The 19,534-nt window shown below is 33.7% G+C and overlaps 1 long non-coding RNA gene across 1 annotated transcript; it reads right to left on the bottom strand.

The window, feature by feature from the left end:
* Positions 1-201: 201 nt before the first annotated feature.
* On the bottom strand, positions 202-2,930 carry LOC136228047 (uncharacterized). The gene is made up of 3 exons (XR_010688385.1): positions 2,732-2,930; positions 483-607; positions 202-402 (listed from the first exon to the last, which is right to left on the bottom strand). It is a non-coding gene; the product is annotated as an uncharacterized lncRNA (long non-coding RNA).
* Between the last annotated feature and the right edge of the window lie 16,604 nt (positions 2,931-19,534).

The raw sequence follows: 19,534 nt of genomic DNA, 5'->3' as shown, positions 1-19,534 counted from the left end.
AATTTTTTTAAGATAAAAATATCTTTTGTTGTAATTAGAACTTAACTGTGTAATTGTAATATTTTGTTTTGTAAATAAAACATATCACAAACCTTTATTTGTAAACTTTTAAACCACGTGACTCTGTTTGTAAATTTGACAAACCATATACATTTTTTTCGTAATTTTCCCTATTTTTTTAGAATATTCACCATATAAGAAGAAAGACTCTTTTAGAATATTTCAATAACTAAAAAACTATACGATGAAACAAATATTAAGGTTAGAATTCATGCTGATTGTTTGCACATTGAGATTTCTGGATAAGTTTCTAATTTCTTGTATGACGAACTAGTCCATCTCTACATCTTGGTGCTTTCCTCAAGGCCATTAACACCCCTGCAACCTATCTTTCTTTCCACCCTGCAATATAAAAAAGTTCAAATTAAAGCTACAAAGCAAGAATTAATCTTGACTTCCTTTTAAAAATCTTACTATCCCACCTTAATGAGACTATATGTACACTGTATGAAACCTTGAACATAAGCTTCTCGGTCTCAATATCATCCCTTTGACCATCTCGAACCGCCAAACAATCCCTCGACTTCTCAATCAATGAAAGCAAGAACTGTTTAGAAACAACCACAACATTCCACCATCACATCATTGCTCATTGACTCCTCATAGGGTTGATGTCCCCTCAACAAACACAACATATATCCCAACACATGCACCTCAATCAAGAACAAAATAACAAGTTCCGAATTTACCAAATGAGAGGCTCGGTTCATTCCCAATGTGCGTGTGCTAAGAATCTCCTTTCTTCCGAGAGGCGTCACAACATACCCTTCATCTGTTTCCTTTAAGCTCAAGCAACGATGAGGAAGACATAGCATACGACCTTCCGGATCCCATACAATGTCACGTGGTATCTTCCCCAAAGTTAGAATGCCCCGTGGTTGTCCGTTGAGAGACACATACTCCCCATCTTCGGACGTTGGTCCCACGTCTCCACTTTCCTCCATTCCCTTCCGGGATTCTCGCTCATAATAGCCAAGCTCACCATCGATAATGAGTTCAATGTCAAAGTTCCCTTCTCCATCAATCTCCTCTCCTAGCTCATATCTTCTTCCTTGACCACACTTCCCTCTTCGTCCCCAATCCGTCTCTTCCCACGACCCATCGTTCCCACGTGCTTCTCTCTATAGCTCAAGCCGACTAGCCCACGTGCTAAGCCGCTTGACTCAAAAGACATACAACCACCCAACATGGTTGAACCACCAACATCTCTCCCATCACCATAACCATCAACCTTCACACATAGTGTGATTTCCTCATTCGCCTCCAAGAGATCAACAAGCCCCAAGCCGTTCTTCCCCTCCTCAAGAATAATACCCCCACTTTCTTCAATCATACAAACAAGGTTATGCTTAAGGGGTATTTCATCAAACACATGGGAAGCATCCCTTGCAACATGGGTCTCCCCAACATCCTTACCTACAAACAACCTCTCCTCCTCATCCACAAATGAATCTAAATCCTCCTCCACAATTTCATTATCAATAGTTTCACAAGAAGAATCTAAATCCACTTCATCATCACAAACAACATCACCAACATCTTCCATAGCAATAGGAATATCCAAAACTTCAATTTTAGAGATTGGAAGCTTAGGAGTTACCTTTACCACATGTGATGGAGAAAAGATTAGTGATGGATCTTTAGGAGGGACCTTCATGGTAGGTTGAGAAGGTTTTCGGTATTCTTGCTTGAGACTCTCTACGGATGTTGCCATCTCTCTCATTAGCCCTTTCATCACCCGAAAATCATCCTTGTCACTTGCTTGCTGCCTTCTCACCATGGCTATGAGATTGTCCAACCCCTGGTTGACGGTTGCTACATATTTTTGGGATAACTTTGGTTGAACCATAGTCGAAAGAAGTCTCCGTTCAAGGAAAACGATCGGCTCTGATACCAAATGATACAGCGCGGAATCCACTGAGAGTTTTAAACCGTAAACTCACAAAGGCTAACAACTTATCTAGCTAAACTAGAAGGAGTGGATCCTAATTTATGGACTAAATCCATAGGAATATAAAATCCCCCATTGTTGAAGGTGAAAACCTTAACAAAAGCTTCTTGAAGAAGATATTAATTTGATTGATAAAAAGTTGACCTATTACAAAGAGAAAGAGATGAATTTATAGCATCTCAAAAACCTAATTGCCAAATTACAAAACGGGTAAACTATATACTAATTACAATACAAATATAAAGGGTAAAGTAGGGTTAATGGTAAAGGGGTGGCATGCTTGTAAATAAGGAGTGGTAGAGTTGTAAATAGGGAGTGGTCCCAAGTATGGAGAACTTGGGGAGGAAGTATTCTTCAGCTGAAACACGCCCCGCGTGTCACGGACTACGCTCCGCGTGAAAGTGTCTCTGAGTTTGAATGCTCCGAAAGTGGTCTTGCACGCCCCGCGCCTGAGGAGACACACCCCGCGTATAAGGAGGCACGCCCCGCGTGTTAGGAGGCACGCCCCGCGTACATGAGCTCCTGAAACTGGTTCTCTTTGAAGGTTCGATTCACGCCCCGCGTGCTGGACAACACGCCCCGCGTGGAATGCCTAAGAGACCCCTTTTCCCACGTGGTTTCCTCCTTTCTCTTGGCACCGGTTTCACGCCCCGCGTGCTCTAAATTACGCCCCGCGTCCAGGGAGAAGTTGTCCTCATCAAAATTTTGATGTAGATGTACCTGAATCCTCTTGTGAATAAAGTTTTTAATGTGGATCCGATCACCATCCACGTTCCCCTTACATTCTCAACCTTCAAGTTCTCGACCTTCTCTTTACACATGGAACTGAAACAAGAGAAAAGAATTAGTTAGGGTTTTCCAATGTTAAATAACCATAAACCCATCCCTGCATAATAGAAGGATAGATCCAAAATTAAATATGAAAAAATAGAAAATTAAAAAAAAAAACAGAAAGAAATATGAAATCACAAAAAAATTAAAACAGGGTGGTTGTAAAGAGAAAGAAGGAATAAGACGACTTTGAGCACTAAGAAGGGATAAAAACATGAAAGAGTGACAAGAAAGACTGAATGGGTTAGGCGTAGGGACGACTTTGAGCACTAAGAAGCAGGGGTGGAGACACGAGGGGGACCGGGCCCTCCCGTTGCTAGAACCACTATCACCACTAGTAGTTTCGGTCCTTTGTTTTCATAAAATTTGAGGTCTTGTGGTGTTCCGATTCCCTGTTTTCAAGAATATTAGATCTGTGTTGAATTAGCACTCAAAAATTAGCCAAAGTCCTGTTAGGTCTTCTATAAATGTTAGGTCGTTTCCAAATCCAAATTTCTAATTTTTTTTGGCCTGTCAGACATTTCTTAAATCTAAATTTCTATTTTTTTTTCACCTATTAGGTATTTTCTAAATCTGAATTTTTTCTATTAGACACCGATTTAGCAAAAAAATAATTTAAACACCACGTGTAAAATCTACCACCCGAAAGAATAATCCTGTATTCGCCACCGCTAAGAAGGGATAAAAACATGAAAGAGTGAGAGGGAATATTGAATGGGTTAGGCGTAGGGATGGCAACGGGTAAGGATTTGGGATTGGAATTGGCATTACCCACGGATGTTGCCACCCCTAATTAGGTAGACAACTTAAAATTTTACACAAATGTTTCCCTATATTATTTTGATCCTTTTTATATTTGCTATTTTATTTTCACAAACAATAACTAATTTATGTTATGGTTTACCATTTGGATTGATATATTAGTTATCAAATGATAATTAATTCCTTGGTAAATTAATTATTTTAATTATTTTTTAATATTTAAATAATTATTTATTTTAATTATTGAATACATTTAGATAATTATATAACTTTTACTTGTCCGATGCCTTTTCCATTCGATGAACAAAATTATTAAACCCTATAAAAAAACAAAATATATTAAATTTTATAATCAAATATTCTTTAAACAGAACTTTATAAAGAAATTATAAAAATAAGTTATATTACGTTATATTACTCTAACTTACATTACGTTACGTTACACAGGGAATTTAAAATTGCTAATAGCTCAGCATGTAAAACTGACATAGCTTTTCCAATTGGCCCCCCACCGGATATTGAGACTAAACCATTAAAATCTCTAACAACCATACCGAAAGAGCCTTCAAATGATTTAACTGTGAATGAAGCATCACAGCTTAATTTATAAATGTTAATTGGAAGAGGCAACCAAAAATAACATTTAGAAACATCCGCGATCTGTTCATTCAAATTAACCATAGTAGCAACAACTCCATTTTGATAACTTAAAACATCAGCTTCACATCACAAATTTGGAGCAGCATCAATATTTTTTGGAAGGTGGTTAGCAGCACCAAATTGAGGATAAAAACATCACCACATTCCAAAAATTAGAAGTAGATTCAACATGTTGTAAATTAAAGTTAGCAGCTCCAAACTTTGAACTCCAAACCAATTAGAAAAAACAGCATCTTTTGTTCTTCGACTTATTCCATCAAATACCACACCAGCCCATTTTACTTATTCGATACCTTTTCCTCTCAATCATCAAAATACATTAAACTTTATATTTCAAATATTCTTTAAAAAGAACTTTATACTTATAATAAAAGGGAAATTACAAAAATAAATTATTTCTTTTTTAGCCATTTTCAAATTAGGTGGTTTAAAAATTGATAAATAAGTACTTTGAAATTAATCGCTAACAAAGACAGTTCAAACTGATTTTGTTACGTAATGTTACTTTAAATTACGCGACGTTACGTTACGTTACGTTACGTTACGTTACGTTACGTTACTCTGAGTTACGTTATGTTACTCTGAGTTACGCTACGTCTCTAAGTTTTGTTACTCTGAGTTGCCTTACATTATGTTATGTTACATTACGTGATAGTAAATTATGAGACGTTACATTACATTACTTTATGTTTTTGTTTTGTTACATTATGTGACATTACATTACATTACTTTATGTTATGTTATGTTACGTTAAATTATTCTACGCTACTATAAGTTACGTTACATTATGTTACGTTACGTTACGTTACGTTACGTTACGTTACGTTACGTTACGTTACGTTACGTTACGTTACGTTACGTTACGTTACGTTACATTACATTTCATTACGTTACGTTACGTTACGTTACGTTACGTTACGTTACGTTACGTTACGTTACGTTACGTTACGTTACGTTATTCTAGGTTACATTATATTATATCATGTTACATTATGTTACGTTATAGTACATTATGTGCTGTTATGTTTCATGACGTTATATTACATTATGTTATGTTATATTATGTTATGTTACGTTATGTTACGTTACGTTAAATTATGCTACGATACTCTAAGTTACGTTACGTTAAATAATGCTACGATACTGTAAGTTACGTTACGTTAAATTATGCTACGATACTCTAAGTTACGTTAACTCTGAGTTACGTTAAATTATGCTACGATACTCGAAGTTACGTTACGTTACGTTTCGTTACGTTACGTTACGTTACGTTACGTTTCGTTACGTTTCGTTACGTTTCGTTACGTTACGTTACGTTACGTTATGTTACGTTGCGTTACGTTGCGTTACGTTTCGTTGCGTTGCGTTACGTTACGTTCCGTTACGTTGCGTTAACGTTACGTTATGTTACGTTACGCTTCCATTTAGTATTATGATAATATTGAGGACCGGCTTGGATATATAATGTTTCTTGATACCATTTAGTATTGAGATAATAAAATGCAGAATGTGGTGAAATTGAATGAATTGCCGCCACTAGGAAACAGTCAAACTGTGACGGAAATATTCCATCTAAATCACATATTTCCGTCATTAAATCATCTTAGAAATATATGAGTTAAATTATGCTACGATACTCTAAGTTACGTTAACTCTGAGTTACGTTAAATTATGCTAGGATACTCGAAGTTACGTTACGTTACGTTACGTTACGTTTCGTTTCGTTTCGTTACGTTACGTTACGTTACGTTACGTTACGTTACGTTACGTTACGTTACGTTACGTTACGTTACGTTACGTTACGTTACGTTACGTTACGTTACGTTACGTTACGTTACGTTGCGTTAACGTTACGTTACGTTACGTTACGCTACCATTTAGTATTAAGATAATATTGAGGACCGGCTTGGATATATAATGTTTCTTGATACCATTTAGTATTGAGATAATAAAATGCAGAATGTGGTGAAATTGAATGAATTGCCGCCACTAGGAAACAGTCAAACTGTGACGGAAATATTCCATCTAAATCACATATTTCCGTCATTAAATCATCTTAGAAATATATGATGGATTACAATCGTGGTTATATCGACTGACGTAGATTTTGTTTACGTTTTTTGAGACAGACATTTGTGATGGGCTGGGAATAGAATCTCGTCAAAAGTATAAGCTTAAATCTCTCCTCCAAAAGTAGATTGCTTCAACAGAATTGAAGGATTAATATTTATAAATCCCGTAAAAAAATTTGAATTTTTTGGTCCAACTCGTACAATAGACAGTATATTTTTAATTTTTTTTTTAATTTTGTTTTCACGTATAATCATATGTTTATGATCTTTTACTAATGAGTGATAAAAATTACTTACATGTGAAGATTCATTACCGAGAAGACAGATTGATGAATTATTTCTCAAATCGACCCAACTTGATAACGTTAGAGTAAATTTGTTATTCATTGCCGACCTTAGGGGTAAAATTGCACCACTTTCAATGTTAGAACTAAAATTACTCATTACTATAAACGTTATGGACATTTTTGTAGCTTATCCTTAATAATTACTTATCACAATATGCAATATACAAAAATAATACTGTTTGGACTGCCTAAACCCCCCACATAGCCGCTTAAAATCGAAAATAGTACTGTTTGTTTATATATATATATATATATATATGAAAATTTGACATCTTCAATTATTTATTCCTGTACATATTTGTTTTATCATATTTTAATTTTTTTGTTCAAAAAATATTAAGAGTTAGAGTTATTAAAATAAAGCAGGAAAAATAGGACATTTATTATAAACTGAGTATGCAAAAAAAAAAAATAGAGAATGACAGCAACTTTTTAAATTTTTCTAAATTTTATTTTTCTAAATCTTACCGATAATGACCTCAAAATGAAAAGGGTAATTAATTTATTAGTCCCTATATTTTGACAAAACACACTGTTTAGTCCCTGTATTTTTAAAAATACACGGTAAAGTCCCTAACGTTTTTCTCGGTGAACTGTTTAGTCACTGCCGTTAGACTCTAATGAAGATTCTGTTAGTCAATTTGGATTTGCGTTCTTCTTTTCCTTTATTTTCCTTTCCATTAAACTCTAATGCATCTGAAATCAACTTTGAGTATTCTTCTTCTTGATTTTCTTCTTAATCGTTCAAATTCGTAAGCATTGGGTCTGTTCTTTTTCTTATTCTCCATACAAATAGCTTCTTCTTCTAAATTGGATTTCCACTTCTGAAATTTGAAGGTAAATAGTAAAGAGTAATTTAGTCATTTTCGAAGTCATAAACGGTAAAAAAAATCTAACAAACAGACGGAAGGACTAAACAGTTCACTAAGAAAAAGGTTAGGGACCTTACCATGTGTTTTTGAAAATACACGGACTAAACAGTGTGTTTTGTCAAAATATAGGGACTAATAAATTAATTACCCAAATGAAAATTTTTAAGAATTAAATGATAATTTAATCAACTTTAATTCTTCAACTTTTTAGGTTTGAGGTTATTTACATATTTTTTACGAGAGAAAAAGTTAATATTTATATCTTCTTTATCATAGTAGCCATTCTTGTGCCAACACATATTCGTGACATGGACGTTTTTTCCACAAAAGCTACAACAAGCTCCTGATCTATTTTTCCATCCTTTCCCATTGGAGGCGTAACCTCCAAAGTGTTGTTGATGGTGGCTATATTGTTTTGGAGTCATATGACCCTTAATTGATGTGATGTCCTTTCGGAGGGTTTTGGACTCCTCTTGGACTTCTGTGACATACTTATTCATAGTTTTAAGATTTTCAACTTGCCTAGTATTGTCTTGAAGAAGATATCATATGTCTCCAAGTTTTACTTCCTCAACTTCATCACATTTTCTTCCTAATGTCATTCTCTTTTTATTGCACTTATTTACAAGTGCATAGACATCACATAAGACATTAATCATTTCATTTCGGAAGATATGAAGAGAAATTACCTCAACATTCTGATCGTCATTGTCAGAGGCATTGAAAATTTCAACTTCTTTAGCAGCTCTTGGCTTTTCTGTCTCCACAGCCATAAAGCATATGTCGGCTGTCTCGCAACTTCATGTTCAGAGGACGATGAGTCATCGTTGTCACTCTATGTAGCTACTATAGACTTTTTGCCATGCTTTTTTTCCTTTTTCAGAGTTGGAGTTTGACTTGATGTGCCCTGACTGATGACATTCACAACAGGTGATAGGCTTTGAAGGTTCCTTTCTGAACTTACTATCACTTTGTTCTCTTTTGGGTCTGCTAGACCTCTTGAACGACTTTTTATATTGATCGTTCTTTATGAACATCTGCTTCATATTGCCAGTGAACATTGTCATTTCTTCATCATCAATAGTGTTTTCTTATGATGAGTCAGCCTTTAGCACTATTGATTTTTGTTTCTTGTCTTCCGACTTTTCTTTGGTCTCAAAAATTTTCATATCATAAAGATATGATTAGATGTGGAAAAAAATTAAAAAATATACTATCTATATTTACGAGTTGGACAAAAAAAATTCAAAATATTTCACTGAATTAATAAATATTAACCTCAAATTCTATTATTAAATCGCAGAATATATGATTTTTTTTATATAAAAACGAACTGATATGTAATTGGTGTAGAATAAAGAACAAAATATTTGTATTTTACAATAATGTCTAAAATTGGCAAAACTTATTAATGTTAGAGGTAAAATTGCTTAGGAGTAAAATTATATCATTTTAGACGTTAGAGGTAAAATTGCTCATGGTTATAAATATTAGGGGTATTTTTTATACCTTATCCCTCAAAATTTAACATAAAAATCACTCAATTTTATACTAAATGACCTTTAACGATCTAAAAATAGATATGCTCAAGAATTAAAGTTGTTTAGAATTACATTTACCATAAAACCATATTTTTTATTTTCTAAAATCACTATTTTTTAGCTCTCTAAAAATTCATTTTCTCTTCTAACCAAATAAATCTTAAATAATCCCGAAACAAAAATTTTGAAGAATTAAAGTTACTTAGAATATCGTTAATTCTTAAGTTTTTTTTATTATTATTTTGATATAATCAACAGTCATTTTGACACATTTATTAAATTTTAGTGACAATAATGTTAGAAATGGTAAAGTTGAGTGATTTTTATGTTACGTATTGAAGTTTAGTGATCATACCGTGAAAAAGAGTAAAATTCAGTAGCTATTGGTGTAATTTATCTCATAAAAGTCATTTAAACTTTAACTAATTAATGTCTTAAAATAACAGTTAACGACCTCAAAATAAAAATATTCAAGAATTAAATTTGTTTACAACGATATTTACCATAAAATCACATTTTTTATTTTCCAAAATACAATTTTTTGAATTTTCTTTATATAAAAATTTATTTACTCTCATAACCAAACAACACTTAAATAACATGAAAACGAAAATTTGGAAGAATTAAAGATATTTAGAATATCGTCGATTTTTGAATTTTTTATTGAGGTCGTCAAATGTCATTTTAAGGTGTTAATTGACGTTTAATGGTTATAATGTTGGAAAGTGTAAAATTAAATGACTTTTATATTATTTTTTGAAGTTTAATGATCCTACTATAAAAATTAATAAAGTTCAGTGGCCATAAATATAATTTACCCCAACAACACTGATCTGAAAAGGGAATGAAAAACAAAAAGGAAAGGGCAGAAAAGAGAAAAAAGAGAAAAAAATGAGGTGTTAATGTAAATGTACAACACAACTTACATTGAGAAATTAAAAAAGAAAAAAGAAATAGCATCGCATCTCTTTTTACAGAACAGTGGTCCCCGTTTGTTTACTTTCTTCACTTTCTTAACGGCTGTTTGACGCTGTTTGTGTTTTTTCTTTTCTTTCCGGCTGTCCACGGATCGAGTTGAGGCGGGTCTATCGGACTTTCATGTAAAAATACTCAGTCCAAACTCAATTCAGTCTACTATTAATTTAGTTGAGTCCGAGTTGGACTGGACTTAGTTCGGACTTAAAAATCAAATCTCAAGTCAATCTATTAAAACCTACCTAAAAAATATTTACATAATTTTTAATTATAATAATCTCAAACAGCTCATAGAGTCTTATATTTTGATTGACTTTTTTACCTTGCAGGTGCCTTCATAGGTCACCTCTAGCTTGTTCTAGATCTTCTGGGTTGTTTCACAACCTGAGATCTTGTTGATATAGATTGAAGTCGGGTTGAAAGTTTTAATCTTAAACTCACAAAGAATACAAATCTTCTCTAGCTAAACTAGAAGGTTGGAATAACTAAGGATAGAAATCCCAAGCTCCAATGGAGGCTATAGTGTTTAATTCATCAAAAGTTGTTGAACATTACAAAATAAGGAGCTTATATACTCCATCTAATTTTGAAGGAAAAGACTAAAAGCCCTTAAATAGGATTTCTAATATAACATCATTGATAGGGGCAAAATAGGGAAGAAAGTAGTAATGGTAGTTCAGTAAATAAAGGGAAGTGGCAAAACAGTAAATTCATATGAGGCAGAAGTGGTTCCCCAACAACAAGAACTTGGAGAGGAAGCATTCTTTAGGCTGGTTGGCACGCCGCGCGTAACCCTCACCACGCCCCGCATGGTTGAGCTTCTGGACTTGGAGGCTCTCCTTGGCGGCTTTCACGCGCCGCGTCTCAGGAAGTACGTCCGCGTACTTGACCTCCTATACAGAATTCTCTTCGGAAGCTGGAGGCACGCCCCGCATGCATGAGCTTCTGGACTTTCCTTCGAAATCTGAGCTCTTCACGCTCCACGCCCTAGTAGGCACGCTCCGCGTGTTCTGTTAGTTGTCGTTGCCCTCGTCTTCCTCGGGTGGCTCTCCACAGTCCTTGTCTTTGGGCTCCAGACTCGTTGTTGAGGGAGGGATACCCTCATAAGTTGTTATATTCTACAACATCTAAAGCACAATGAAGCATATTTATAGCCGAAACGTTAGTTTGTAGCATCTTCAAATCATCCTCTGTCCATTTATATTTATATAACTTATACTATAGGTTAAGATCTATATTTTTTGATATGCTAATGTACTATAATTTCTTCCATAATAATGTTTACTTATTTTTTTGGTTAAACCATCCGGTACTCCGAACCACATTGGACCGACTAATCCGGATTCGAGGCAGGTCCAAGGATTACGGTATTTAAACTCCTCCCAATCGCCGTTGTGGGGGATCGAATAATAATGTTTACTTATAAAGTAGCTTAATTAATTTTTTTTGTTTATATATATATATATATGATTACTCCTTCTGTTCCATAATATTTATCTTTTAAGGTTAATGCACAAGAATTAAGAAATGTAATTATGTTAACTAAAAGACTTTGTTACCCTTGTATTAATTGCATCCATTAATTAATTGTTATCTATTCCTAAAGTAAAAATACAATTTAAATAAGGGCATATTTGGTAAAACATCAATTAATATGCATTGATTGAATCAAAACGTCAAACATTATGGAACAAAAAAAATTCTCTAGAACGACAAATATTATGGAACGGAGGGAGTATTTTTTAATAGGTATTACCCATCTAAACTAAATGCTTGACTTTTATTATTATGCATTTTACGATTTTATCTATTCATTCTTTGGAAAAGACATTAATGTTGTATTTAGTGATTTTGGTAAAAGAAAAAAAAAATTCAAGTTGAGTTGCTTAAAGGTCAATATAGTATTTTTAATAAACAAAAAAATCATTCTATCCATTCTATCTTTAAATTTTCGATCCAAATAGCAGTATCCAAATACAATATTGGGAATATTAATCACTCTAAAAATTAATCACGGAAGGTTTTGAGCTGTGGTTGATCTCCAATGACGGTTGATTGATTTGGTGCTGGTCTTAATTAGAGTTTAGTAGTAATTGTTTTTTTCAATTCAACACCTTGGAAAAGTAAGCTTAATTATTCTAAGTTTTAATACAATTAAGACAATTACTTTCTATTTTTCTGTACTAATTAAAGTATTAATTGAATTTTAACTATTTACAAAAAAAAAATGAAAAATAATTACTCCTTTTTACGGTGAAAATTGCAGTTTTCAATTTTAATACAATTCAATATATAGATAAGTTAATGGCTTATACATCATTTTCCTTTTGAATTTGTCCAAAAAAATTTGATTAGCTTCATAAATTTTTAAAGCGTTCTGATAGCTCTATCAACTTACTTAAATGTCTAATTAGCTCCTTCAATTTGTTTAAAACATAATCAATTAATCATTTGATTGTAAAAAAAAAAAAAGCTAAGCTCCGTGCGAAATCTGTGTTGTACGTGCCTTGAAAAAGTAAAACGATCAAGATCGTGATATGAGGTTCTAATATAAGAGATGATAAGTTTTACATTTGAGGACGTAAAAACTTCATTTTCAATATGTTTTAATCTATCATGTGACGGCACGTGAAACACACATTTCGCATGTAGCTTACTTCTTTGCAATCAAGTGATTAATTGATTACATTTTAAGCAGGTTGATGGGCTATCAGGACACTTTGAAAGTTCAGGACTGATCAAGCTTTTTGTACAAGTTCAGAAGAAAATTGATATACTAAGCCTAATTTAATATTACATAAACTATACGGACTAGATGAGGGGTTTGGTGTTCAGTTCGATAAAAGTTCGGTCGTGTTCAGTTCAATTTATAAACAAATCGAGCTTGAGTACGAGTTTTTGAGGTTCGATTCGTAAAGGAGTCGACCTTAAGCATTATGAAACTCGGATCAAAAACTCATGAACATGCTCTGTTGTAGGTTTTTGATCAAGTTGATGAATAAACTCGATTATAATGTTCATGAACAAGCTTGGTTTGACTATTTTTTAATTATAGTATTTTTATAAAGGGGGAAATATAAAATTACGTAGTTTTGTATGAAACTTTAGATTTGTACTATGTAGCTTGTGAACATAATTAATGAATTATTCAGGGGCAACATCCATGAACATAATTAACGAGGTCCTTGCGAGCAAAACTCGTGAATAAATAAACAAGATGCCCCCGAGCAGCTCACAGTTAGATAACTTTCTTAATGATCAAGCTCGAATAGGATGTTCAGCTTAAACTGAGCTCGAGCTCGAGCTTGTACATATTCTGTCTAGTGGAGCATGAGTAGGCCAAAGCTCGACTTAGCTCGGCCATGGATCTTGGATTCACATGGTCCAATTCTCAGTGATGAAGATAAGGCAGAAGAGCTTCATCCCGCTTGGTTCTCCATGTATCTTTAGAGTATCCGGACTTATTCTCCTTCTCCTCGCGCATGGGAGGCTCCAGGGGGAGGCCATATAGGCGGTTGCCAAGGGCCTCCCAGTTAGGAAGGCCTCTAATCAAAACTTCATCTTTTTTCATAAAAATATAGTACATGAATTTTTTTTGAAACAAAACTTCATTAATGAGCCAAAACCTGACAAAAGTTTAATATAGATACCGGAATAAAATTTTGAATAACATCAAAGTAATAGCATGATGAGAAACCGCTCTAGCCAATGCATGAGCTAGGCTATTTGCTTGTCTTCTAATAAATCAGATAGTAAATTCGTTGTTAAGTAACATAAGAGAACGACATTGGGAAATAATAACTTCTAACTCGGACTGATCCATCTGACACGACTAGATGGCCTTCGTCATTATCTGTCTCAAACATCACGTTTTCTAGCCCAGGTAATGGCCTATAGTAGAGCCCAGGCTTCCCCCCTCTCTGACATCCATAAGACCATCTGTCGTAGCTGTTCGGGCATTCAAGAAACTACAGTCAACATCCATTAGCACCGCTCTTGTCACGACCGTATCCAAAAATTTCAATATCCCGATATAGATTATAATGCATATATTTTAGAGTATTAACTTATTGGGTATTATAAATATATTATTAGTTTTAATTTAATGTTTTTAGATATAAATTAAAAGTTTTAGGTAAGTTTTATAAAATGTCATGAATTAAAAGGATCAATAGAAAAAATTTCAAATTTCATAAAACCATACACGTGTAAAATAGTTGCTTCTTACAATTTAATTTTTTATTTAAAATAATAATAAATAATAAAAAAAAACAATAATAATAATTATTACTCAAAACCTTACACATGTCACCATGCATGTTTTAAAATAATAATAATAATAGTATAAGGATGCTTTGAAAAATGAAATGGAGAATACCAAGGGATTTTGGAGGGGGGGGGGCAGGCGAAAAATTAGGGGCATTAGGGGCATAAGAGAACAAATATTGAAAATTTCACCCCTCACTTGGATTTTTTTTCATTTTACATCTTCTTTCTATTTTATTTCCCTTCTTTCTTCTATTTGAATCGTACATATTTGATGAATTTTTACCATAAAAATTCAACCATATTCCTTCATAAACAAAAACCTATATATCAATTTTGTTTGGGGTTATGGATATTTGGAAATTATATGTTCGATTTGATGAAGAAATAGGATATGAAACAAGCATCATTGAACATTTAGGAATCACGTGAAGCATATAAAGTATCAACTATCAATAGATCACATCGACTCATTTTCGGTGTCGCACATCGACTCATTTTCAGCGACCGACGACGATATTTCGGTAACAATATTTTAGATCCAAATTATTTTAAAAATATTATAGGTATGATTGTGAGTATGTTTAGTTTAGGTAGTTTCGTTTAATTTTAACAGATTTAGATTTACTATTAATAATTTATCAACCATGGATAATCCATATAAACGTTAGACTGTTATCCTTTAGATTTATTAGCGTGAAATTCGATATTAATGGGCTTTTAGCAACGTTACTAATTAAAAAGTATAATTGGTCCAAATTAATTATGTCAGTTTAAAAATTATATTTTAGTGACCGAAAATATTCCAATAAGAATATTTTGATTATTTTAAATCCTATCAAGTTAAAATTAAAATAAGTTATATAATAGAAATGGTAATTATGGATAATTGTCTTAGAAAAATAGAAATGATTACTATTGATGATTGTCAATTATAATCCACAAAAGAGTTTGAATATAAAATTAGTTGTATATAAAATCAGTACAAAAATGAGGAATATAAAATTATACAATTAGATTTATAATAATCTAACGAGGTTAATAAATAGTTAACTACTTTGATTTAGAATTACTAAGGTCGAGCTTAAAATAACCGATAAGAATATTTAACTTCATCGATACCATATTTTGAGAAATTTGATTATTGGAGTTGGATTAAATTATAAATCAGTGATTTTATATAAATTTTTGACAATTTTAGTTATTATTAAAGAAGTATTTGATTTTAAATGATTTTGTACTTTGAACAATTTTTAGAGAATATTTGAATAATTGTGCTTCTTTTGTGGAAGCCAAATGGTTTGTGGTTATGAAATAATTGTGAAATTTGATTGTGAAAAGAGATTTGAGCATGTTATACTTTTATGATTTTATATATATCCATCTAGAGTAATCCGGATCGGTGGTTTTATATTTGAAGTCCATGTACAGTGAGGGACATGACCTGTGTACACAGTTGAAAGACCTATCGGGTATGGCAAAGAAGTGTTGAGTAAGACCATGTGGGTTAGGCAAAATTATGAGATATCTCGATTCTATTGTAGGAATTGATACGTAAGGGGAGAAACTCTAGGATGGATATAATGTTAAGTTTGTTGATTACGAATTTGGTTTGATAGACCGTGTTTGATTATGAATTTGGTTTGGTAAAACGTTTATTTGGTTACAAATTGGTTTGATAACCCGTTTATTTGGTTATGAACTCGTTTAATAAAGAGTTTACTTGATTATTCGTCGATTTGATGAACAATTTATTTGATTTCGGTTATTTTGATAAAACTGTTAATTCCAAAATACCGATATTTATTTGTGAATTGATTTCATTTGTGGTTTCATTTCATTTGATAACATGGTTTTCAAGTTTAAAATTTTATATTGTTGGATTCGATAAAATATTCGTATATAAAATATATTTTAATTAGATTATCAAATAAATTCGAGATACTAAATATTGGATTATGTTCAATAACCGTATTATGAAAATAAAAATAAAAATTTGTATAGTAATAAAGTGAAGTATACAATTAGATGATTAATGAGTCAAAGTCAAACAAGATGTGAATAATTAAAGATATAACCTAAGTTAAGAGAACTACCTAAAATATGTAGAATTACGTGGCTTTGATTTCCGATTTAAAGATTAAAAGACGTTCGGGATACGTAGCAAGCTTGATAGAATTATCGAGTCCAGACCAAATAATTAAATAAAACTTTAGGTAGTCCAAATAAATTTTTATCTATTAGAAAATTAAATTAAGAATTGAACGAGTTACAGATTGAAGAGCCGAATTCGTAGAATTCGTAGATCGTTATCCTGTTTCCTTTTCATGCCTGATGCCGTTTTGGGTCAGGTGTGACAGCTCTACATCCCATTTTCCCTAGTACAGTGAATAGACTAACATCAATACAATAAGAAAACGAGCCTTACGATGGTCGATGCCATAACTTCTCGCATCTAGTCGCATCAGTAGCCGGTCTAGGGGGTTTTCGTCTCTCGCAAGCTTGCTTCCAGTCTGCCAGACATCTCCTGCTGCCCGCTATTACCTCCGCTGCAGAATTAGTCTTCTAGAGCCAATGTCGATCATTACGTGATCTCCACCAACTCCAAAGTAGCATTATAAATTGTTCAACCCGAACAGTACCGCCAGTCCTACAAATATGAAAGTAAAAAGCTGTGAAATTATATGCATCAGTCCCTGCTTGGTTAATAACATCAATCAAGCCCACCTCTCTCCATACTTTCTGATATCTCTCCACACACCCTCAACATCTAATCCAACTCCACTCCCCCAGCATCGTAATCGATAACGTGTCGGGACACAATCTATAACGAGCCTCCAATAGAAATACCGCACTTTGAGGGAACCGTCGGCTCCTAAATAGACTGCCAGATACCCTCGACCTGAAGATTCTTATTATCAGAAATACCCTCAATTGCCAACCTATATGTGCTTCTCACAGAATAACATCCATTGTTAGACCCATGCCAAATAAACTGATCATGTCTCCCTTCTAACCGTGGTGTTGAACGACTTATCTCCTTAATGTCTTGCTGAGAGAAGATTTACTGCAGCATATCAAAGTCCCAATCAATAGAATTCTGGATAAATATATCATATACCCGAAGATTCTCCAACTCGGCCACCATTAGAGTAGTAATTATCTGAAAATGTGAGTCCTGAAGCCACGGATCCTTCCAGACATTAATGGATTGACCATCCCCAATCTTCCACCTACCACCCTTTTGAAGCAATAAGTGAACCCCAAATGTTCCACCAAACCTAGTTGGGCGAATAGCCCAATCTAAATCCCCATCTAGATAATATTTTACTTTAAATACTTTACTGACAAAATAATCAGGGATGACTATAATCGACATCCTTGTTTTTCCCAGCATTGTTAAATTAAAGGAAGTTGATAACATCCAAAAATTACCCTTGGGGCATAATCACACATACCCATAGAGGGAAGGAGCAATCAGTGAAGAACTTCTCCGCCAAACAGAGAAGATCCGCTAGGTCAAGGCCATGGCGTATACCGCAGGCTGTATACCATAAAGACCCTGCCACGTGGATTCGCCTCATAAAGAAGACCAACATCCGCCAGACATGTATGGATACGTCGTCCAAGGTAGATCAATACAGAGAGTCATCAAACCGTTATCGAAGAAACCTCCACCATTAATAGTATTAATGGTTCCTTAAAGGCATTAATGGTCAGACATAAAGAATGTAGCATTAAACTACATTCAAGAGCATTAAATGAGGGATTACTACAATTGTTACAAAATCCTATATAAATACCCCCACTACGAGGTATTCTAGATACACACTATTCTAAACTCTACTTTGTGATTACTGTTTTATTCTTAAGAATATTACTGACTTTGGCATCAGAGTGTCCCCGGCCGATCCCAATGGCGCCTCACAGGGACGTAATCCGGTGAAGGAAAATCTGCAAGATATCAGAAGTGAAATCCTCTAACACCCAAACCTCCTTCATCTTTTGAGATACACAGGTGACAGAAGCCTTAATAGTTACGTTACGTTACGTTACAGGTGACAAAAGCCTTGTCCTCGCCAACAACTTTTACTGTTTGCCATAAATGCTTAAACCACCAGTCTCCTCCAAGCATAAGTCAGGAGTGTGCATGGCTCAAAGAGATAGAGGCATGGGCATCCATAATGGTAAACTTTTGAAGCAGAAGTCAGAAGATGAAAGCGATAGAAGTCGTTTTTATCTCCAATAGACCTTTTAAATTTCGAAAGCTTCAGCCTCCAAGCATTACTATAAAAGCCCAAGAAAAAGCTCACTCTCATACTTGATCATCGATGAGAAAACAAGAGATTCAAGCAACAAAAGAGCAAAAGCATATTGCGTTACGTTACGTTACGTTACGTTACGTTACGTTACGTTACGTTACGTTACGTTACGTTACGTTACGTTACGTTACGTTACGTTACGTTACGTTACGTTACGTTACGTTACGTTACGTTACGTTACGTTACGTTACGTTACGTTACGTTACGTTACGTTACGTTACGTTACAGGTGACAAAAGCCTTGTCCTCGCTAACAACTTTTACTGTTTGCCATGAATGCTTAAACCACTAGTCTCCTCCAAGTATAAGTCAGGAGTGTGCGTGGCTCAAAGAGATAGAGGCATGGTCATCCATAATGGTAAACGTATGAATTAGAAGTCAGAAGATGAAAGCGATAAAAGTCATTTTTATCTCCAATAGACCTTTTAAATTTCGAAAGCTTCAGCCTCAAAGCATTACTATAAAAGCCCAAGAAAAAGCTCTCTCTCATACTTGATCATCAACGAGAAAACAAAAGATTCAAGCAACAAAAGAGCAAAAGCATATTACGTTACGTTACGTTACGTTACGTTATGTCATATTACATTATACGTTACATTATGCTAAGTTATATTTTGTTAGGTGACGTTAAATTAATTTACATTAACTTACGTTAAGTTATCTTACACTAAGTTACATTAAGTTTCGTTACGTTATGTTTTGTTATATTACATTACGCTATATTACATTACATTATGTTATGTTACGTTACCTTTGATAATTGTGTTTCCTTGGGACTCCTTAATCTTAGGCGTGAGTGAAGGATTCTGATCTGAAGATGATGCATAGAATGTCTCATTGATAAATGTGTCTTTAGAGATGTTTATTCATGAACCT

This window comes from Euphorbia lathyris, chromosome 4, assembly GCF_963576675.1.
Source record: "Euphorbia lathyris chromosome 4, ddEupLath1.1, whole genome shotgun sequence".
Taxonomy (NCBI): domain Eukaryota; kingdom Viridiplantae; phylum Streptophyta; class Magnoliopsida; order Malpighiales; family Euphorbiaceae; genus Euphorbia; species Euphorbia lathyris.
Note: the sequence above shows the minus strand (reverse complement) of the source record. Positions and strands in the feature narration are given on the sequence as shown.